The 23,648-nt window shown below is 56.0% G+C and overlaps 1 protein-coding gene across 4 annotated transcripts in view; it reads left to right on the top strand.

Moving 5' to 3' along the window:
- Positions 1-12,249: 12,249 nt before the first annotated feature.
- ELFN2 (extracellular leucine rich repeat and fibronectin type III domain containing 2) overlaps positions 12,250-23,648 on the top strand; it is a 44,985-nt gene continuing 33,586 nt past the window's right edge. For 2 of the 4 annotated variants that reach the window (XM_060188922.1, XM_060188923.1), the window contains exons 1-2: positions 12,455-12,591; positions 20,003-20,120. The gene's annotated coding sequence lies outside the window, so the exon portion shown is untranslated. Of the gene's footprint in view, positions 12,325-12,454; positions 12,592-20,002; positions 20,121-23,648 lie in introns of those variants that run through there. The other 2 variants (XM_060188925.1, XM_060188924.1) reach the window with 2 other exon arrangements.

Raw genomic sequence — 23,648 nt, 5'->3', positions numbered from 1 at the left:
CAGGAAAATGATGCTGGAGATGGTTAGGAGCTGGGCTCATGTCATGTAGTCTGTTACTGGGGTTTAGCCTAGAGGGAGAAGGGGACTCCTCTGCCACATCTTCCCCTACAGGTGCCAAAGTCTGCCCTGTCCCACCTACCTGCTGGTTGTGCACTTATAAAAGGAAATCTATCAGCACCCTTATGTGGCAATTTCTGACCTTGCTAATTGGAGCCATTAACTTATGGATCCCCCCACACACACACACTCCCAACAGTGCCATCTGATAAGAGATAAAATGATGCCAATATGGTTTAACCTGTTTGATCTGACTTGTCACTCACCATGTGGCTGGCTCTCTGTGTCCTGGCAAGAGAACGGTCCATGCCTGGTTTTTCTCTGCAGCAAGCCTCTGTGATTTTTATTTTCCCTTTTTCTGCCTTTGGTGATGGAAGTCATCGATTCTGTGCAGGAAAGCTTCATTTTTATACTTGTTCTAGAAACACTCCAATGGACTCCCAGAGTGATTTGATTGTCTGGTGGGGGAGAAAGACAGAGAAGCTTCAGAGGCTCCACAAGGCCCCCAGCAGATGGCCTGACAGGAGAGGCCCCATACCGGCCACAGGTCTGACGCAGCTCCATTACAGATATTTAGGGCTGTGCTTTCTATTTTTTGCTTTTCTTCTTCTCGTGCAAAATCATACATCTCCAAACCAGCACATCCACAGGCATGTCAACATCCCCATTCATTGTGGATGGTTACGCCTTATCCTGACTATAGAATTTCTGGGCCTGTTTTAATGTTTTAACAAATCATCCTGTGTCCATCTATTTGGGGGAAGCCATACCACATCAGCACATCAGTGAGCATGTCTGAGGCCTTACTATGTACCGAGCATGTCTATATAGTATTGAAAACATGTTCCCAACCTTTGGCTCTCCTGTTGAGATGTGGCTTCTATGCCCCATGCCCTGTAATCTGAGCTGGACTCAGTGATTGGGTCAGGCAGAGGAAGCCTTGTCTGCTGATTTCCAAGGGCAGGTCAGCAAAGGACACGCAGTCCCCTCCTGCCTCCTGGGATGCTTGTTTTGGAGGCAACCAGCTACCATGTGAAATGTCTGACGTCTGATGCTACTGCGCTGGAGGAGACTCATATCCACAGTTCCAGGCTCTGGCAAAGCTGCCAGCCTGTCACAGGTCTCAGGCACCCGCTCTGTGCATGAGCTGTTTGGGCTGTCCATGGAAGCCCAGCAGAGCCACCAGATGATGCTGCCCACCGATCTCAGACAACACCAACATGGGATCCCAAGCAAGAACGGCCCAGCTGAGCCCTTCCAGAATTTCTGAATCACAAAATGCAAGTAGAAGAAAAGAAAAAAGATTTTTTTTGATATTAGGCTTATCACTCAGGCTCTTAGTGCCTGCACAACTCCACCTCTCGAGAGAGAGAGAGAGAGTTAGAGAGAGAGAGAGGGAGGTACTGATTGAGAGAGAGGCTCACAGCACTGTTCCACTGCTCATGAAACTCCTCCCATAAAGTGTGGACCAGAGGTTTGAATCCAGGTCCTTTGTGCTCTACTGGATGTACCACTGTCTGGCCCCTAAAAGTTATCTTTTAAAACAATAAAAAAATTAAGTAGCAATAGCAAACAGAAGACAAACTCATTCTGTTTTCTTTTTATCAAATAAAAGAAATAAGAGCTCAAGGAAATGAAGCAATTTATACATATTTCTGTGACAGGAGAAGAGCTGAGAATGGGCAGGCTGATTCTAATATTCAGCCGCTTGACACCAGTGGGAGACGGGAAGCAAAGCCAGGGAGCAGTGATGCACAAGGTGTTAAAAAAAAGTTAGCCAGCTACCTCTCACCTCCTGGCTCTGAGTTAAAAAAAATGGTTGGGGGGGGGGGGAAGAGGTAATGTCAAGGAGCTTTACTCCTTAACTTTTTTGTGTTTAAGCACTCATTACTATAGTTTGTACCTGTTACTAAATGAACTGCATTTTTTCTGAAAGATAACTACTGGATAGTTTCACTCTGTGCTATATCAAAATTGAAATGGTTGAACTTATAAAAAAAAAAAAGAAAGAAAAGTAGTTAAATCATCACTAAGACTTTGTGGAAACAATGATGGTTATACCTGTGGGTGGAGAGAAAGGAAGGGCACAGGCTGCGGTGGTGGGGATGGCGTGGAACTGTACCCCTCGTAATCTTATGATCTTGTAAGCCATGATTAAGTCACTAATAAAAGCTAAATAATAATAATAACGATAAACCAACCAGGCAGACAGGCCAACAGCACCTGTTAAGCGAAGGGTAGTTAGTGTCTTTGAACCCATCATCACAGACCAATGAATGTGGGCACTCAGGACTGAGCCTGAGAACTGAGAGATTTCTGTAAAAACTAGTTAATTTCACATTTACACAATGTGAGTAAGTGAAACTTTTTTAAGGCTTGTTTGATAGAAACCATCCAGACTGCTAGGGGACATCATACTCTCCAGACCACAAAGGGGGGAGGGGGATCCTGACTGCTGTTCTTATTTAGCATCTTGAGAACCAGAATTCAGAAGCCTTCTGGCGAAAAAACATATTAGAGCCATAAAATTCAAGGACAGCCAATGTAACTATTGGAAGCATCTTGTAGTTCATCACCTACAACCTTCAGCCCAGGGCAAGGCAAGGGGAAATCACACGAGAGTCGGACTGCCGCTCGATACCTTGACCCGAGCAGCAGCGTGGGCAGCCGGTTTGTGATTAATGGTCAACAAACAAGAGAACATTCGACCGTCAGATCACACGGTCAAGGTGGTCACTGAGGACTGGGGACTGGGTTGGCTTCCTGGGGACATGACCTGTGCCGTCACCCAGGGCCCCTTCCTTGAAGAAGTCCATGCTTGGAGCCAGGCTGTATCACTATCTTGGGATGTGAAGACTTTTTGAACGAGTCTTACATTTCCATTTCTCAGTGGTCCTGCCAGTGTAGCTGGCCCATGAGGAGGAGGTCTCAGAGCTGGCTCAGAAAGGGTGTTTCAGGTGGCAAAGCCTGGGGGCCAGAAAGCCCCTGATCAGCTTGGGAAGCTGTCATTTGTCCAAAAGTGGTTGATTGTACAAGGAATTGAACTCAGTCTTGAGCTCCAAAACCCATGGTATTAAGCCTTTTGTTCTCCTCTCCTGGGATGGCCCTCATGCCTGATTACTCTCTTGACTGTTATTTTTCTCCTCTCCTCCTCCTTCATTTATTTTTTTTTGAGAGAGAGAGAGAGAGAGAGAGAGAGAGAGAAGGGAGGGAGACACCAGAGCTCTGCTAAGCTCTGGCTTATAGTGATGCCAGGGTCTTAACCTGGGAACTTAGAGCCTCAGGCGTGAGTCTTTTTTACATAATAATTATTGATATTTCCCCAGATTCCTTGCAGCCACCTTTCTTACTTTCCTGTTCCTAGGGTGAGTTCCAGTCTCAGTTTCCCTGCCTAAAACTGCAAACAATTGTGGGGCTGATGGGAGCCAAGACAGTCCACATTCTCTCTCTCTACCTTTTAAGATGTGTATATTTATTTACTGATAGAGAATGAGAAAGAGAACCAGAGCATCACTCTGACATAAACCATGCTGAAAATCAAACCTGGGACCTCATACATGTAAGTCTGGTGCTCTCCCTACTGCACTAGCCCCAAGGCCACCTGGCTTCTGCTGTGTCTCACCACTTATTCTAGCAGGTAAGTACCTGTCACGGGGGTGTCACCCCCCACACAGATATGTTAACCATCTCTGTGTTGCCTGCTGTGCCCTGACTCAAACACAACGTCATATAAACCCAAACTCAGGGGCAGCCAACAGCTCACCACTGGTACCATTGAAAACTGCCAAGGTCATGAGAAACTGGGCAGGTGTGTGTATGGGGGGGAGGCTGTCACAGACTGGAGATGAAGCAGCTGCCAAGATGGACACAGCCTGGGGTGCTGGCTGGCATGGTGTTCTTGGGCAAAGGATGAAACAGCAGGACTGTGAGTGGAAACACGGTGAGTCCAAATGAGTTACTGGCATCCCCCCTACCCCGCACCCCAAGGTATGAATGTGCTCTCCCACTCAGCTGCATCCCAGCCCTGACATCATAGTTTAATTAACAGTAGCATCCTGGTGCTGATTTCTTTATTCTGACAGATGTGCTGTGGTCATGCGAGATGGTCTCATCAGGGGAAAACGGGTGATTTATATATAGTGAATCTGTGCTACCTTTGCAGTTTTATTCTAGCAACCATCCTAACATGAGATGTTTATTTAAAGACAAACCTGGGGGATGAAAGATAGCTTGCTGGGTAGTGCAAGTGTCATGTCATGCATGGGGCCCAGGCTCGGCCCCCAGTAACACATGGAAAGTGTCATGGCACCAGAGGGGACTCTGGGTACTGTGGTGCCTCTTTCTTCCTGTTTATCTGTCAGGATGAAAAATGTGTCTTGGGTAAAACCATGCACATATGAGGACCTCGCTACACACACACACACACACACACACACACACACACACACACACACACGATAAATAAACAAAAAAACCCTGCCCAGGTCCAGGCTGTGGCTCACCCAGTCAAACACACATTATAGTGCTCAAGGACCCAGATAAAAAGCTTTTGTCCCCACCTGCAGGGGGGAAGCTTCACAAGTGGTGAAGCAGGTCTGCAGGTCTCTCTCTCTCTCTCTCTATCTCCTCTTCCCCTCTCAACTTCTTTCTGTCTCTATCCAATTAAAAAAATTCAGTAAGACCCACACTACTGCTATTGTTTTGCCTTCCCAGTGTCTGCCCCCTCCTCACTTCATGTGCCAGGCCCTTCCCTGGCTAAGAGGGCATAGGGACCTGACTCAGGCTGAGTCGTTGAGCTGCCCTCATCACCTTCCTTCCAGATTGGTTCTGGGGGTAGGAACATGGTCCACACAGGGCCTTACACCTGTTCAGATGGGAACCACGAGGAAGCTCTTCTACTCTGCTCAGGGGTCTGCACAGCTTTGGGTCTGGGGTGGAGGGATACGGCGTGAATCCGGAGCCTGGAGAGAACTCCCCCGCAGAGGCAGAGACTACTGAGAGTGCTCATAATGGCCTCCCTCTCCCACTCCTTGGCCCATCTCCCCACCCTGCTTGCCCCAGAGCCAGCAGGCCTCTTGCCAGTCCAGGCTGGTTCTGCAGCTGGGTCTCTGTCACTTGTAGTCCCTGTGTCCTGACTGCTGTATCCTCCCAGACTGGGAGGTGTGCCTGTCAGTGCTCAAGGCTGCTGAGCTCTCTGTGGGGCTGTGCTCCCACTCCCCTCCCGGCCCTCATGCAGTGCTGGTGGGTGTTCCCCCAGCTTCACACTCCTCTCTGCCCTGATTTCAGGTCTCAGCCCCTCTCCCTGCAGACACAGCTGGGCCACAGGACTGTGTTCTGAGAAGAGCTTCTAGGGGAGGGGAGAGGGTGGGGGACCCACTGGCCAGCCCCAGGGAAATGCTGGTGGAACAGGGCTGTCTGGTGCTGGCTCTGAGGAGGCAGGGCTGGGTCTGTGGTGAGGCTGTGGGGAGCAGGAAATGGGAGGGAGGGGCACTGCCAAAGAAACCATGGGGCTGTGTGAGTGAGGAAGAGTGAGTGAGGAAGGGCAGGAGCTATTCTTTCTTCTTTGCTGTGGACCAGGAAGGAGAGGCAGCACCAGGGAACTCCAGGGGCTGAGCAAGGACCACTAGCTACCTTGTTGGAGGGGCAGGGAGGGAGACCTAGCCCAGCTGGGAGGGAGCCTGCCTGGCTCCAAGATGGTGAAGGCAGGGTTTTGAGGTGCCCCATGAAGGCCCCAATCACTTCCGGTCTTCCTGCCTTATCCCCCCCACCCCCAACACACCAGGTATGCATATCCCTCCACTGCAAGGGCTGGGAACCCAGGTGGCATCATGCAGCTCCTGAGTTTGGGAGCTGAGTAAGCTGGAGGCCGTTGTAGCCCTCCATCCCACAGAGTCTCTAGAAAATGCATAGATTCTAGACCAGAGAACATGGGGAATAAGGGCAAGGCTCTGGAAAGGAGCTGGGGGGAGGGTGGCCCTGCCAGCCTGGAGCCTGGACACCTTGTCATCCTGTGGCCCCTGTGGGTGGGTAGAGTTCAGTGAAGCACAATGTCGACTCTCCCTCACCAAGCAACCTTGGTCACACTGCTTAGCACCTCTGAGCCCCATCAGTCGGCTGGGCACAAGAACAGTAAATACCTCAAAGGATGGCTGTCATTATTCACTGCGACTTTAATTCATGGGAGACACTTGGCATCCAGCCTGAGGTAGTAAATGCCCCTATTTTGAGCAATTATTATGATTCGAGGGAGAGCGTGGCTGGGTTGCAGAAAACTCCAGATGCTGGAAGAAGGCACTGGCTCTCACCCTGTGGAGCTGGAACTGGGAAGCCTGTGAGCTGAGAGAGCAGAACATTGCCGGCCAGCACCTCCCCTGTCCCTGTCCTTGTCCCTGCTGCGTCTGGAGCCCGCAGCAGGTCAGCAGTGGCCAGGCCAGCCAGGAGGTCACTGTCCTTCACCCCCAGAGGCCACTGGCTGCCCCAGTTCTGGCCTCAGGCAGTGGACACCAGCCTGCCCCCTGCCTCCAGCATCCCTCCGGGCAGAGCCAGATAGATGGTTTAATAATGCCGGCTGCCTGGCTGACCTCCTGGCCACCCTGCCAGCTGAGACAGGCACACGACAGCCCCTGCTGTGGAGGCATAGCCAAGCCCAGGCTCCCACAGAATCCCTTAGCGAGGGGGAAATCCACTGGAGCCCCATGTGCAGGTGCCTGATCCCCCTCCCCCCCAGCTATGCAGGGTTTGGCAGTCAGCATAGGCCAAGCACATGCAGAATCCTGGGCCTCCCCCAGCCCTCGCCGGCCAGGCCTCCCTGGGGGAGTCTCAGAGGAGCCCCTGGCTCAGAAGCTGGAGGCTTGTGTCTGTTGGCACGGCAGACACCACCTGAATTGGCACAGGCCTCTGCAGGGTGAGGAGAACCCCCTCCCCCCAGTGGAATCTTTGCATCCCTTTTCTGCCACGTGTGCTTACCGCTCGACTCCCTGTATCCCTTTTCTACCTTACAAGAGGCTGGGCACCCCAACACAGACCTGAGTCATTCACACGTGGATATGGGAGCTGCTCATAATCCAGTGGGGGCACTGGGTATATCCAGGGGGCTTCCACTTCTTCCCTGCTGGCCTGCTGCTCAGAAGTCAGAGGGAATGCTGTTCGGTCAACCTCACCGGCCAGGAACCTCAGTCCCCAGCCAGGCCATCAGGCTGCCTGGGGCCTTTCCCAGAACTGGAGCTCTGGGTCAAAGAAAATCCACCTGGATACTTAAAATAACCCCCTTGAGGGTGACCATGGCCTCGTACCCGCATAGACTCCCTTCCGGTGTCATAGGGCAGCTTCCCCAGGAACTCTGTGAATGCTCTTCATATCCTCTTACTCTTGAACTCAGTGACTATGAGTTCTGTAGGTTCTCAGAATCATAGACACTCATGAATTCAGACCCTCTGGCTCTGGAACCTCCCTTCCCCTCCCCACCCTGGTCTGTTTGCAACTGCAGAACACAAAATGTTCTCAATTTCTCCAGGTCAACTTTTCAAGCCCATTGACACCCAAGATGGCCCCTGGAGATTCCTTCCTCTTATAATCATACCCAGTGTTCTCTCCTCCCACAGCAAAGAAGACCTGCAGTTACCTGTGTAACCTGCAGAAAACTGTAGAAATGACCAAATGTAAATTTTGAGGATTGTCAGACAAGATGGGTGGCCTCCTCCTCATTCTCACTCTGGAGGAAGTAGCCGCCATTTTGTGAGTATACCCAAGGGATCCTCTGACTCAGAATCGAGTCCTTATATGAGCCTACAGCTGGCACCAATACTCCAGCCACTGAAGCAAACTCTCTTAGAAAGACTTCTCCAGCCCCAGTCCAGCTTTCAGATGAGAGCAGCCCCTGTCAAATTTCTTGACTATGTTCTGTGACAAATCTTGGGCCCTCTCCCCAGTTCCTGACTGCAGGAATGGGCACCAGGCTAGCTTCTATTTCTTGCTAATTTCAACCACTAGGCTTTGAGGTGATATGTCACACAACAACACAGCGCTGCTGTTATGAGAATGGAGACTTTGCTGAAGGGACTAAGAGTGGCAAACTGGACATAAGGGAAGCTGAGATGGAAGAAGGACTTGTATAGCATGTCTCACAATACAGTAATTTAGAATTTCCCCTTACAAATGTGTCTTCTTCAAAACCAGGAAGGGAGATGGGGAGGGAGAGAGGGTTCCCTTTCCTCTCAACTTCATCTTGACTATCTACCTGCTTTTCTTCAACCCACAGCTCCATGTCCTCTTATCCTTGGCTCAGGATTCATTTGTTTCTTGGTGTATTATTATTCTTTGCCTCCAGGGTCATGCTGGGGCTTGGTGTCTGCACTATAAATCCACTGCTCCTGGAAGCCATTTTTCCCCATTTTTGTTGCCCTTGTTGTTGTTATTATTGTTATTGCTGCTGCTGTTGTTGTTGGATAGGACAGAGAGAAATCAAGAGAAGAGGTGAAGACAGAGAGGGAGAGAAAAAGATAGACACCTGCAGACCTGCTTCACCGCCTGTGAAGCGACCCCCTCCACTGCAGGTGGGGTTCTTGGGGCTTTATCTTACATGCTCTGCCCTGTCTCTGGGCCCAGTAAGACAAAACTCCCTCCTGAGAAGATGACTTGGTCTCCATGTCTTCATATTCTATTTGGGGGGCTTCCATGGAGGGCAAAGGGCAGACACTTGGGGGATTATCATCATCATCACTTTATCCGATTCTTCCTCCTCTTCTCTCTCATCACCTTCCCTCCTGGCTTTTGGAATTTGTGTCTCGCCAGGGTTTACTTTCCCCTGAAATTATAGATTCTGGTCCCAGTGTTAGAAGCACAGCAGAAAACACACACACACACACACACACACACACACACTTGAAATTTTGGTCTACATCCAAAATTGGAATGTGACACCCCATACACACTCTGGGGTGTGTGTTTTCTGTAGAAGAATCACTTAATCTAATTTTCTTAGCATCAACTGAAAATGCCATGTGGACCAGGGGTGCAGAGGTGGGGTCACTCAAGCGCACAGGGGGAGATCTCACCCACCTTAATCACTGCAGGAGATCACCAGCACATCTGCAAACCCCCTCCTGGCTCTGCAGGCTTCACAGACAGGAAGACCCTAGGAACACCCTTGTGGGGACCAGGCCAGGGCTGCAGGTCACCCGCACCAGGCACATCTGTCCAGCTCAGGGAGAAAGGCACTTGTGGCAGTTGCTGGGGGAAGCCCCAGGTGAGTTCCCCTGGAAGACCCCAGGGCAGAGTGTGGGGGCTGGAACTCAAGATAGATGCTCTGGCAGTGGAAATGCCTGCCCCCCCATCTGCAGTGAGGATTGGAAGGGGGTTGTTTCTCCTCCAAGTATCACCCCACCCACAACTCCAATAAGTTCCATCTGGCTCAGGGAAGGCACCCCATTCGCAGTCTAAGACTACCTGCAGATGGGAAGAGAGGACGTCGGGTACTGCTGGGGAGGGTGCCCAGAACCAAGGCTTCTAATGCTCCATTTGGAGACTTACTAAAGGACCTCGCCTGCTGCCTGACCCTGAACTAAGCCCTGACATGTAGTAGTTATTGCAAATGAGGCAGTGCAGAGAGGAAGAATCCTGGGGACATGTAAGAATGACATGATGCCCGCTGTCCCGACAGTCTAAACCGAGTGTTCTGGGAGTTGGTAGAGAAAGAAGTGATTTGGCTAGCTCAGTCTAGGAGCGGTTGGGGGAGGCTTCATGGAGGAGGTGGTTTTTGAGCAGTACTTGGTGAGAGACTGGAAGGAGACAGATTGTGGTGAGTGAACACAAGAGAAGGAAGGCTTCGCAAGTCAAGGAAACTGCAGAATCAAAAGCATCAAGGTGTATCAATTATGTGGTGGGGCATTCCTGAGCTGTTCTGGAAAGGGCAAGTTCTGGTGTGCTGGGGCCTAGAGTCAGGCGAAGCTGGGAGGGTGAGTGGTGACCCGACTGGGAAGGGTCTTACTTGGGCATGTTAAGGAGTTTGGATTTTATCACTCACTGGTGAGGGCACCCCACCATGTGTGTCTACACCCAGGGCAGATGTCACCTATAGAGTGTGATGCTTTCTGCTGCTCCCAGTCACAAGGTGGGCCACCTGTTACATCCCTGTGGCTGGCGTGGTACCAGGCAGGTGATGGAGTTGAGGTCAGGCCTTCAGGGGAAAGATGGCCAGGTCTGACTAAGGACAGTCACAATGGGAATGGATGTGTCTTTCTTCTCCCATGTGTCTCAATCCCACCCCTCCACATGGGCATTCCAAGGACCCTCTGCATCCCCTGCTTCCCACCCCTTCCCAGAACTGGGAAGGAGTGTGTGTGTGTGTGTGTGTGTGTGTGTGTGTGTGTGTGCGCGCGCCCTTGACTCTCTTGGGGGCACTGTTTTAGCAAGGTGGTTGCTGCATTATATATATGGAGACAGAGACTACAGCACCAAAGCTTACTTCAGTGCTTTGGGCTGGGCTCGAACCTAGGCTGTGCACATGGCAAAGCAGTGCACTAAGTGAGCTCTTTTGCCAGCTATTCAACACTATAACCATTAGCCACACGTGGCCATTTAAACCTAAAATATTAGCATAAAAATCTCACACTCAGCTCCTCAGTGCCCCCTCCACAAGCACCCAGTGTCAAGCTCACTAGTTGCATGCGGTCAGTGGCGACCTTGGTGGATGGGGCAGGCCCAGGAGGTCCTACTTGTGTAGAAAGTGCTGGTGGATGGCGCTTTCTGGGGGTGGTGGTGGTGGAGAGAACCTGATGGCGGCTTCCAGAAGGTGTGGGCCAATGTGACGAGGAGTGCAGGCCAAGTCCATTTTTTATCTCTTGGCATCATATAAACCGAGAGCTGGAGACTCCTGCCAGTTTACATCTGCTTCTCAAGCAGTTTGCGGCGGGTATGAGAATTCAGAAGAAATCCAGCCAGACTGGGGGCCGCAAGGTGTGTGTGTGGAGGGGAGGGGGGCGCGTCCATGTGGTGACCTGGCTGCATTGAGCTGGGGACAGAGGTGCATTCCTTAGTATCGTCTCACAGAGGAGGACTATGAGCTTGGGAGAGGGCTCGGACGGGCTCTTAGTCGGGTGACTGGGAAGCAGGGGATTGTTTTGCGGTCGCTGGTGGACATTCCTTGGATTCCCTGCTTGACACCTGGGGCTGGTCGAGGTGGCTCCCCTCGCTGGCAGGCGCCGGCTCTGCGGAGCCGCAGCCCGGTACCCAGACTGGGCAGCCCTCGGAAGGTTCGTGATGGGTCCGCCAGAGGGCGCAGGGGCCGCTGTATCTCTGCCGGCCAAGCACTGGGCGGCGGGAGAGGGACTTGGTGGTGGGACTCCGCTCCCCGCCCACCCAGGTGCGGGGTCAGGCCCAGTTTTCAGGGCAGAGATAACAGCGGCTTATTTGGGTCTGCAGCTGGGGGATTTGACAGTGGGTGGGAGTGTGCCCCCAACCGGCCTCTACGCCTGCGCCTAGCGACCACCTGCGTCCCCAGGGCGGAGACCCCGGACCTGCTTGCCCAACGGTAGTGGGCAGGAGGGAGAGCTTTCCGGACAGAGGTTCCTTCTGCTCTGGGAGACCCGGCTTCCTGCGTGCTCACGCCAGCTGCGTTCCGCTTCTGTGCCTTTGCACATGCTGTTCCCACAGCTCCGCGGGCCTCCTCCACCTTCTTTAGCTGCCCCGCGGCCCCTGCTCCTTCCTTCCTGGGCCCAGCCTGCCAGCGGCCTGGATCCTATACCGGAAGTCTGGGTCCCCCCGCAGCATCTGTGTAGCTTTGTGGACTCCAGGTCCCGAGAGGAGGTGACTGCTTTCGCCTGTGAATGTGTCGCAAGCCGAGTGTCCCCACTAGGGCCCCCGGACACACCTCTGAGGGGTGGGGGGGCAGCCAGCTCCTCAGAGCAAGAGGGGGCAGACCCGGAGCCTCACACTGTGTCAGCTCCCAGCTTCGCCTAGTGGTGACCTTGGGGAAGCCACTACACTCTGGGAGCCTCAGTTTTGTCGCCTGTAAAATGGGCTCGCCGCAGTCACGCTTCCCCAGTTGCGGGGCTGGGGAGAGTAAGAGGCCCACGGCGGAGGCGCGGAATCCCGGGGCGCAGGCGTGCCCTGGCTGGCGCTGGGGGGTGCTGTGCGTCTCGCCCGCAGCAAGTTTGGCTCCAGCTGTTGCACGCGCGGGCCGGCGGGGCAGGGAGTCCAGACTAGGGCTGGAGGTGTCGCAGCGGAGCCGGGTGCGGGCCCCTCCCCTCGCGCGGGCGCGTGTCCGCCAGGGTGCGTGTATCGTGGGGGGTCGGGGGGCGCAAGCTGCGCGAAGGCCTGCAGAGGGGAGGAGGGGGCTGGGCGGTGGCGCGGTCCCGGGCCAGTGGCGGCGGCGCCGGCGGGCGCGGGGGTGGCGGCGTCTGCGCGCTCTCGCGCACTCACCACGCCGCCGACACACGCCGCGCCGGAGCCGCGCACACTCCCGCTCACACTCATACTCGCGCAGGCCCGCCGCGGCGGTGCGGGGGGCGGCGTTGGCTGGACGCGGCGGGGTTGGAGGTGAGTGCTGCCGAGAGCGCGAGCCCCGCGATCCGGAGACTGGGGACCGGGGCGTAGGGGACCCGGCCCGTGGGCGTCCCACCTCCGCCAGCCAGCCTGGGGCGGGGATCCGGGCGCAGCGGGACGGGGGGGTTAGCTGGGTACGCCGCCCCCGGTGCCGCCTGCATCGCGGGGTTCTCGACAGTCCCCCAGGACTACACTGTGTGGGGGTGGGGGGTAGGGGACAGGAGGCGGAGGCGGGCGGAGAGGACGCCGAGGACGCTTGGCGAGGTGAGCTGGGGGGGGGGCAGTGCGGGAGCTCCATGGTGGACGGCTGTGCCTGCGGCCAGTGCCACCCCGCACCTCTCTACTCCCATCGCTGCGAATCGGGGCCCGAGCCCCTCTCTCTCCCCCAGTGCCGAGGGATCCGTCTCCCTGGGTGGTAAGGGAGGCTGACTGGCGCAGGGTGACAGTTCCCGCAGACGGGGCTCCGCCGGGGTGGGGCTTTGCCCCCACCCCGCCCCCCACTGCGCGCAGGGGGAAGATGGGGCTGGGTCTGAGGGTTGGGGGGCCGGCAGAGGGCATTCTTTCTTGCAGAGGCTGTGCGCCCTTCTCCATGGTGCAGGTGCGAGTGAGGGTGAGGGTGCGGGTGCGGGTGCGGGGTAGTGGGTGGTGGAGGAGGCAGCCCGGGAAGCTCGGACACAGCCCAGACTGCAGCCATGGCAGGCCCTGGCCGCGGCCCCGCGCGTGTGCCTGTGCGTTTGCTCGTGTCTGTGCTGGCGCGTGTGTTTGCATGTGTGAGCTCCGGTGGCTGGCACCAGGGGCAGGAGGGTGGGCGTGTTGGCGGATGGGGCATTGTGTGCACGTGGGGAGGGCGTGTGTGTGTGTGTGTGTGTGTGTGTGTGCAGGATCGTGTGTCCGGGCGGACCCGAGCTCTCCATCCGCGCGCACACACTTGCATACACAGGCACACGCCCGCACACACGCAGCCTGTGGCCACGCACTGTCCTCTGCGTGTCTGGGAAGGAGAAAGCAGGTGTGTATGTGCGTGTACACTCAGAAGGTGGTGTCCGGGACAGACTGGGGCAGGCAGTGTGAATCAGGCATGCCCAAGGAGGGAGAAGTGAGGGGTGGTGGCAAAGCTGTCTCTCCCCTCACCCCAGTTCTGGAGGGGGGAGCTTGGCACTTGTGGGCGCTTTCTGCAGCACTGGGCTGGGTGCTGAACCCCTGGTGGCTACCTGGGGAGGGATGTGGGGGGCACTGCCTGGCCCCTAGTGAGAAACACAGGTGTTGGGCCGCATGTATGTGCCCTGGGCTGCGGCTGTTGTCAGCAGGCTAGGCTGCTAGAGGGTGGGGGGAGGAGGGGTGCTGGCTGCACTGGAGGAATGTGGAGGCTTCTGCTGGCTACCCTCAGGAGGGGCACTCTGGTGGGAGGATTGGAGGTTGGGGCTTGTGGGGCTGTGTCTGTGTGTGGGGCTCTCACACCTGTCCCTGACTCCCATAGGTACCTGTGGGATGTGCCACGTCTGGCCCTTGGAGGCCTGCACCTGTGAGTCCTGAGAGGGTTTACACATGCCTGCGCACACACTAGCGCTGTCTGTAATTCCCATTCAGAGGACCTTGTGTGCCTGAGACTGGGGGCGTGGGCAGGGAGGTGGAGACCCTGGGGCTCTGGGCAGGAAGGAGGAGGAGCTGAAGGGGGGCCACCAGAGGTAGGTGTGTCTGTCTGTGTAACGTCAGTGAGAAGCTCCGGGTGTGACATCAGCTTCAGGTTGCTGGTGACGTCACTGGGACAGCAGCGTGCGGGTCACTCTCCCAGCCGGAGTGTGACATCAGTGGCAGGGTGTGGGAGGTGTCACTGTGAATGTGTGTTTGAGTGGTTACAGCTCTTGTGTTTGGAGAGAGAGAGAAAATGGAGTGAGCCGTTTCCCCGTGTCAGGAGTGGCTGTGGAAGCCCCTTCCTTCTGCCCTGCTCACCCACAGCGCATCTCCTGTGCCTCTAACCTCTCCTCCCGACACCTGTGGTCTTGCTCATTGCTGTCCCAGCCAGGCCTTAGTGTGCACGTGTACTTAGAGGGGACAAAGGGAAAAGGCCACACAAGGAGCCCGGGACCTTTGATTCTACTCTATGCTGCCACTGTGTTTTGTGATTTAGGTATTTGTACCATCTCTCCAAGCTTCTCCTCAACTTCTCCCTGTCTCCCTCTCTCCCTTCTTTTTTTCCTTCCTTCCTTTCTGCCTTCCCAGAGCACTTCTGAGCTCTTGACTTATGGTGGTACTGAGAATTGAACCTGGGACCTCTGAGCCTTAGACATAAAAATCTTTTATAGAACCATTGTGATATCTCCCTGACCCTAAGGCTCACTTTCTCATTCATTCATTCATTCATTCATTCCATAGAGATGGGGAATGGTAGTGGGAGGGTCAAAGCATTACTCTGGCACACGTGATGCTGGGGGTTGAACTCAGGACCTTATGCTTCAGAGTCCAATGCTTTATCCACCTCACCACCTCCTGGGCACCAAACCCCACTTCTTTGTAACCTGGGGGATGGTTAGAGAGGTGAGGGACAAATTTCAGGGGACACACATGGGGTGGGGGAGGCTCACCACTGGGTCTCCCCCCTCCAACCTCCCTCCCAGAGCAGCTGTTCCCATTTTGGTTTCGGTTCTGCTTTGTCAAGAACTAACTTTCTTTCTTTCTTTCTTTCTTTCTTTCTTTCTTTCTTTCTTTCTTTCTTTTTTCCCCTGGAGCCTCATGGTCATTCTTCTGGGCTGGCTGCCACTGTGTGGATACTTCACAAATGGGCACAAGGAGATCTGGGGTACCGCGAGCTGTCTGCCCATTGTCTCCATGGTGAGAACTGCCTCTCAGTGGTGTAGGCAGGCCTGTATCACGGACAGGTTGCTTCCTGCAGACTCTGATGTTTTGTGGACAGACTGGGAGACGCACAGTGACGTGCAGGGTCCACAGAGGGTTGGCCCCAAGGCCAAGGTGCATGGTGTCTGCTTCCTGATGTCCATCCCAGTGCTCACTGCTTCTGGTCCAGCAGGTTGGGGACATCTATCTGTGAGCTGCTCTGGGAGTGCCACCTGGGCCTCTGGAGGGGGGGGTTCCCATGCCTGGCCCACCAACTACCCTCTTCAGTGAGATGTCTGGTGGAAGTAGGTCTGGTCCCAGTGACACTGCTGCTGTGTCCCAGCTGTGTGTGGCTCTGGGGTCACACCTGCCTGCCAGGTGGCCATTGCTTTCATGTGGTGGGCCCAGTATGGCTCCCTCATAGACAGCAACCCCAGCTCCTGTGACCATGGGCTTCCACCTTCTGTGAATGTGCTGTGTGGAACGGCAGGACCACCTCGGGGACTCCACCAGAGAGGTGGACAGCCCAAAGGGTTAACTCGGCCCCGACTCCTTCTGTGCGGCCAGTCCCTGTTAAATTAACCTTCTCCTCTTAGCTGGCTCTGCAGGCAGAGGCTCTATGCATGCTTTGGGACAGAGTATCTGGAGAGCTGGAATCACATAACAGAGACACCTCCTGTGCCACCCCTTGAGGGCCCCCAGGGAGACCACAGTGAGACCCTGGGGACTGGAGAGTCACCTGGGCAGTTTCAGGGAGGGGTGCTGGGTGCATGGTGCCCCTAGCCATCTTTATAGCCATGATAATAACAATAGTAATGTTCATAGCAACATAACAATGGTAGCAGCTATAGCAGGTTTTGCACTGGCCTGGTGTGAAGCTTTGTAAGAAACTCCCCTCTGAGCCCACAAAGCCTTCTGCAGCTATTTCCCAGATAAGACCAAGAGAGGTTACAGGCCGGCTCGGGGCTACGCAGCAGTGGACCCAGAAGCCCTGCAGGCGGATGCCAGAATCAGAACTGCTCACGGCTGTGCTCCTTGTTCAGGGAACTTCTTGGGGGTGACCCATTGTGGGGTGTCTTTCCTGCTGCAGGAGCTCTCAGAGCCTTGCTTTGGTCATCTGTCAGTGGGGACAGTGGTCCTGCAGTGGGGGAGCAGTGGGTGGCTGCAGGACCACTGGGTGGGAAGACTCGGAGGCCTCAGCCCCACTCTCCACCCTGCCTACAGCCCCAGTACTCACCTGTGACATTCCAGAAGCAGGCAATTTGCTGTCTTGTTTTTCCACAGCATAATGAGGGGGTGCTGCATCTAATCAGCACCTTCACCAGGCCCTGAGTCGTGTTGCCTGGGTTGTGACTCTGACCACTGCACTACACTCTCCCCATCTGCCTTGGGGAAAGAATGATGTCCCAGAAACCAAACTGCCTCTTTCCCTGAGGTGTTCTGGGGAAGATGTTTACAGACCCTCTCTCCTCAGTGAGAGAAGGGGTAGGGGTACTGAGCTCTGTGGGCAGAGGGGCTACAAGGTGTGAGTGTGACACACACACACACACACACACACACCTGCCTCTCTGGGGAGCAGACTATAATTTCCAAGGACTACAATTTCCTGATCAGTGTGGAGCCAGCCCCAAGGCTTGACTCAGTTTCCCTTTTTATCATGTTTCTGTCATCGTTCCTTGCACCCCCTCCCCCATTCTCAGGCTGCCCATCTCCACCTCTTCCTCATCCTTTTCACTTTATGACAGTGGGGCAGGGCGTTCATAACCTTGCTTGTGTAGCCCTTTCCTGTCAGTCAGTCTGTCTGTCTGTCTGTCTTATTTCCAGCTTGCAGCACTCCATGATACTGGTTAGACACTGTTCTTTCTCCACTTGCTGTTGAGGGTGGCTGGATGCCTCTTGCATCCCCCCCCCCCCCCATGCAGAACCTCCCTGTGGGTAACTAACTGTCATCACCCCCTCACTCCCAGCCCTGACCGGGAGGACTGGGGACTAAAACACCCGCTAATCCAGTGCCAGTGCCGGTGCGGGGGTTGGGTGGGCACCATCAGGGGGAGCAACCAGGAGATTCCAGGCCTGGAGGTGGGGAAAGTCTGGAGTGAACTTGAAGTGATGAGCCTGGCACCCATCCTTTGGGGAGCAGCCACCCTAGATGCTGGTGGGAGAAAAGGACGCCAGTTCCAGGTGCCAGACCTGCCGAGATTCTGGGTCCCATGGTGGGGCTGCTACAGGGCCCAGAAGCTTTGCATTCATTCCGCAGGCAGCCTGCTGGGTGGTGGGGTGGCGGGGTGCTGTGTGTTTGTGTTCGCTGCGCCTTCTGGCCTCCTCCCACACATCCAGGGAGGCAGCGAACCAGTCCCGGTCTCCAGAGGGGTCTCAGCTCAGAGAGGCAGGTTCCTGGCCCAGACTGACCAGCCAGCACCCTCCCTGCACACTGCTCTTGGGGGTCTCCACTTAATCAGAGGGCTCCTGCGCTTCGTTCCTACCGCACTGTAGAGGAGGCAGAAGCTGAGTGTGCTGCGGCCGCTGGAGGTCGCTCAGCTGGTAAAACCATGCTCCCTCTGTACAGAGCCAGACTGCCTTCCCCCCTTCCCAAGTCTCCCCCCAACTCCCGACCCCCCCACCCCCCCTGCCCCACCCCTGCTTCCGAGCCAGGGCACTGGTGGAGCTGAGCTGCCGTTGGGGTTGTGCTTGTGAGCAGAGACTGGAGGCGGGGGTAGAGGTGGAAGCCCAGAAGCTCAGATGAGGGCAGACAGCCTGGAGGGCATCCTGGAGGTGATGCCACAGAATCAGGCAGCTAAGAGGTTAATCAGTGGGCTACCCGGCCTGGAGATTGGGGCCAGGGGTGTACCCTGGTTTGGCCGGCAGGGACCAGCCCCCACCCCCAGGAGGTAGTCCCTAGTCTATAGCAGGTGCATGGGGCGGGGCGGGGTGGGTGAGCACTGCGGGGGCCAAGCGCACAGAGACCTCCCTTGCTGCCCCCTCCCCACGAGGTCGCAGTCCACCCCCACCGCCACCCCAGCCCCGGCTTGGATTCTGCCTCCCTGGAGCTGAGACTCCGCAGCCAATTTCAAGGCTGCACAGGCCGGCAGCTGGGGTCTCTTGGGGGCCCCTCGGCTGTGGGGGGGTGGCAGCTGGGTGGGATGGGGCCACCTGCGGTGCCGGTGTGGGTGTGGGTGCATGCTGGGAGCGGGAGTCTGCAGGTGGCTCCCCGAGGGTGTGCACTCCGTCATCTATACATGAGCGGTTGTCGGAGTCTGTCTGGGTATATGTGGGGGTGCCCCAGGGAGAGGGGCCCCCATGTCTTCCCAGGTGGCTGCCTTGTGTTCGTCGTGTCCCCGGGTGCGTTGGGTCTGGGGGTCGGTGACCCCATTCTGTGTGGGCTCTGTGGGAGAGTGCCTGAGGGAGGGTGGTTCTCTGGTGTATTTGTTGGTTGCTGTCTGGGTGTGCCTGGGGGTGCTGGTATATAAGGGCTGGGGTGCAAGGAAGCCTTTGCCTCCTCCCGCCCCCCAGGAGGCTGGGCCTGCCTTTCTGATGAGCTTTGTCCCCCCCTGCCCCCCTCGGGGCTACATATGTTTGTGCCCGGTGGTGTGGAGGGGGCGGAGGTGCCAGCCCCTGGGTGTGGGGGTGGGCAGCGGTGCCATCTGGGCTGGTGTGGGCTAGGCAGGAGACGGGCATGAGCGTCCGTGTGCACACAGATGGACAGATGGACCGGCTATGGTCCGTGCTACTGCCTGTGGCACCAGGCAGGCCCAGCTTTCCTTGGCCTTGTGGGTACAGGGGGTTGCAGGTGGGGCTGGCTTCACACCTGGCCACTGCAGCTGTGGGAATTGGGGGCACAGAGGTGGAGACTCCTCCTTGTAGAGTTTCCACCAAGAGACAAGTGCTGGACCAAGGGGCTCTGGAAGAGGGGCAGGGGTAGATGTGGGGCCCAGCAGCTAGGGCAGTGGGTCATGCTGGTGCCAGTTGGGTGCCTTGGCCTGAGAAGGGGAAGGGCTGTGTGTGTGGTCAGCAACCCCAGCTGTGACTGGGATGAGTTGGGGGTCCGGAGAAGCTGCAGGGAGTGACCACTCTTCACCCACCCCAAGAACCTCCCCCATCTGTCACTTGCACTTCCTGTCCAGGGTCCACTGGGGGACTGGAAGAAGTCCCTCCCTCCCTTTGAGCCCCATGGGTTAGGGTGAGGAACCCCATTTTCCATCTGGGCCTGGAAGCCCTTATTCATCTCTGCCCCCATCATAGCCCCGAGGCCCCCCTCTTCCCCACCTCCCTGCTTCCCGCTGCTCCCCCAGCCTTCTGCCCCATCTCTCCATCTCCCTGCCTCTTGTCTCTTCGCATCTCTGTCTCCATCTCCCTCCACTTCTCTCTCCCCTGCCGCTGCCTCCTCCCTCTCTCTCACACTGATATTCATTTGTGGTATATTCGGTTGCTATGGGAAACCTAAGAAAGAAGTGAGTGTACCCTTCAAGACTTCAGCATTTTTCCCTCCTCCCTCTCTCCTGCTGTCCCCTCCTCCTCCTTTTCCCTCCTCTCCTCCCTCCCTCCCTCCTCCTCTTCCCTGCCTGCCTCCTCACAGAAGGAGAAGACTTGGGAGAGGAGCTGCTGCCTCCGGAGCTGGGCCAGGACCTGAGACCCCACTGCTGCTGCTGCTGCCTGACCGGCCTCAGGGCCCCCCCTTTGCCTGCAGCCAGCTGGTAAGGACTGGGCCTTCCTGCTGTGTGCGAGTGTGCGGCTGTGTGAGAGCCAGGCTCACATGACCCTGTGTTCCTGCCTGTCTTGCCCAGTGGCCTGTCCCACCAGCCCCCTCCAACTTCCCTTCTCGGGGAAGAGGCAGGCCTGTGGGGCATGGAGGATGCTGCAGACTGACCCCTTGGCTCAGTGGGCAGGTCCTCTGGGCCTGGTGGGGAGCCGGCTCCCTGGCCTGGGAGAGCAGGACCCTTCCTAGGGAGCCCTTTCCTGGTAGCAAGAGGCTAGGCCTTTCTTGGAGGGGGTTTCTCCTGGTGGGAAGGCCAGGCCTGAGCTGGGTGCTGGGAACCCTGGCAGAGACTGGAGGTACCAAGCCGAGCTGCAGCTGGAGCTGGTGTGGTTGACTCTCTTGGACATGTGGGGAGCATAGACTGCCTCTTGGAGGCCCCAGCGGGTGCTGTTCGCCTGTCTGAGGCTGGGGGATGCCGGCCAGCAGAGGTCCAGCTAGGCACAGGTGCTGTCACCTCCGCTGTGTTGGTGGTGGCCACGTGGAGGGAGCTGTTGTCTGGGGCGGGCACTGAGTGACGAGTGACAGGAGGAGCCGCCTCTGGCAGTGTGGTCTCTGTGGAGAGAGGAGGAGACTGAGGGAGGAGGCTGCTGGTGCTGGTTGCCAGGGAGAGTGCAATGATGCCGTGTCCCGTTGTCCTGCGTGGAGGGCCTGGGAGAGGGCTGGCGATGGGTGCTCCCCAGGGGACTGGTGCAGGGAGACAGCACTGTGCTGCTGCGAGCTCCAGAGGGAAGGGGCTACTGAGACCAGGCAGGCTGGCTGCCTGGGCCACATGTCACTGTCTCAGGAGGTGGAGGGGCTGCTTGGATTGGAGAGTGGGGAACATGGGGGGTCTGAACTATGTTCCCTGTTTCCACTGCTGCTTCTGCCTGTGGCCTGACAAGATCAGAGTTCCTTCTGCCTGGGGCCCCTTTGCCCACTCCTGTGGCCAGACAGCCCTGCCTCTGCCTCTCCCAGCCCACTCCCTCCTCAAGCTTCGGAGCACAAGTCTCCTGTTGGGATGCATGTCCCCTCCTTGGCTTGCTGTGACTCGTTCCCACCTTTCCTGTCCCCTGTGCTCTGGGAAGCCTGGCATTGTGACTAGCCTTTGAGAGATCAGAGACGGAAAGCAGTTTGTTCAAGGTCACACAGCAGTTGCTTGTCAGGGTGGGAAGCAGGGCATCTCCCTTCATGACAAACCAAGTTCAACTCCTCCTCCGGGAGCCTGCCCTTCCAGGATGCCCCCTCCCATCAGACTGACCCTCTCTGTCTCCAGTTTCTCCTAAAGCACACATCATACTTAAAAACAATGAGAAATAATTGGTGTGTTGAGGGCTATAAAGAGAGAGGGAGAGAGGGAAAGAGAGAAAGGATGAGGAGAGAAGACCCAGAATGAAAGAGTGGTCAAGGTGGGCTTCCCTGAGGAAGTGACAGTGAGCATGGAAGGGCCCGCAGTGGGAATGAATTGAGGCACAGAGGCCAAGTGATGGATGCTTCTCCTCCTGCTCCTCTCCCTGGCTTTCCTCCTATAGATGAAGTGGGCTGCTCTGCAGGTCCAGGGGCTCCTGGGCTTCTTCCCCACATGCTGCTTCAGTGAGAGCAACTCTGGCTCCATCCTACGGCCTCCCATTGAGCAGGTGGGGAAGTTGAAGCTCCCAGGACCCTACATCCCAGAATGGCCACATGTCCCACATGTCCTCTCCCTTCCAGGAAGACCCAGTGTGCAGACGAGACAGCTGAGGCCTAGAAGGGCCGAGACACCCAGTGTCTCTCCCACTGGGGAGTGAAGAGCCAGGATCTGAACTCATATCCCTGCCACTGGGGAGACTGCTATTAACTGGGGAGACTGCTATTAACTCCCAAGCCCCTCAGAGGTTCCTCTGCAGATGTCCTTTTCAGTCCCTTGCTATTCCTGTCTCCAGGCTGGTCTGAGGAGACTGACAGGGCAGGGCATTATGTTTGTCTCCGTGCTGGGCCTCCTGGGGATAGGCACCAGGAGGCAGACACTGGATGAGAAGGCCAGTGGGTAGGGGGTGGGCAACTAGGACAGCCACACCCAGTATAGGAAGCAAGACCCTCTGACAGGGAGGACCGTCCTAGAGGGGCAGACAAATCCTGGAAGAGGCGTCGTAAGAAACCTTTGCAGCTTGAGAAGGGCTGCTGGTGGCCATCTACCGAGAGTTCCTTGCCTTTCCCAGGAAGGCACACTGGGACCTCTGAGCTCAATTATCTGAGGCAATAGCAACCCTGAGAGACAGCACCCTCTCCATTTCACAGAGGGGGAAACTGAGTCACAAATGCCAGAGCCAGGATGCCAAGCCAGTAGCTGGAAAGTCTGTTTCCTGATAGCCTGTCAGCTGACCTGCAAGGGCTTTGTGTGATTACTCTAATGACCACCTGCTCTGAATATTCCAGAAGCTCCCTGAGGACAGGTGCTCTTCCTGTCTTGTCTTCTGCACTGTCTCTAGTGCCTTGCCAGGGACCTGGCATAGACAGTCATTCCATAAATACAGGGTGAGAGAGGGATGACTGCCAGCCTCCCCAAGAGCCCAAACTCTCTCTCCCACTTCATCTGTGAGGAGGCCAGATCAGTCACCTGTGGACCCCTGGCCAGAAGCAGGTGGCCGACCTGTCACTGGGCTGCAACTCTGCCCCACTCTGGTGTTTCTTTCCTGCTGCTTTCCTGTTTCTTTCACTGCCATCTTGCTGGGGAGCTTGATCCAGGTCGGAGAGTCTGGGCCTCACCCTGAGCAGAGGCTGCTTCCCAACCTGGAATGCTCCAGCCATGAGGAAGGGCCCTGGGTAGCCCAAGTCGAACTCTTGGAAGTCAGTCTAGCCTCTTTATTAGCTACGTGACCTCAGGTATGTTGCCTGAGTGAGTGCACCATGGTTCTCAGTTTACCTGTCTGTGAAATGGGATGATGGGTTGGCCCATATAGATGGGCCTCTGAGCATTTGTGAAATATTTATTTATTTAAAACAGGGACAGAAAGGGGAGTGGGGGACTGAGAGGAGAGATAAAGAGAGACATCTGTAGCACTGCTTCATCACTCGTGAATGTTCCCTCTGCACGTGGGGACTTAGGGCTTGAAACCTGGTCCTTGCATACTGTTGTTATGTGTGCGCTACTGGGAACGCCACTGCCTGGCCCTGGGCCTTCGAGCCTCTTGAATTATGGGCTTGGCTCCCAGGGCAAAAACAACTGGAGAAATCTTCATTTGAGTGGGCTTCACCACCAGCCTTGAGGGAGAGGAGGCTTGATCTGTGAAGGGCGCAGGGCATTTTAAGTGCTTGGGACAAATCATTTTCTGACTTTTCACCTGGAGCCCTTGTGGACACCCCTCCATAAAAAAGAAAGAAAGAATGAATGAAAGAGAGAGAGAGAGAGAGAGAAAAACTAGAGGAGTGAGAAGAAACCTGGCTTTAACTGAGCACCTCTTGTATGCTTGCTGTGTTCCTCTCTCCGGTTGTAGCCCATCTAGAGCAGGGT

Source organism: Erinaceus europaeus, chromosome 4 (assembly GCF_950295315.1).
Source record: "Erinaceus europaeus chromosome 4, mEriEur2.1, whole genome shotgun sequence".
In the NCBI taxonomy this organism is placed as follows: Eukaryota; Metazoa; Chordata; class Mammalia; order Eulipotyphla; family Erinaceidae; genus Erinaceus; species Erinaceus europaeus.
The sequence above is the reverse complement of the archived record's forward strand: the minus strand, read 5'-3'. Positions and strand labels throughout refer to the sequence as shown.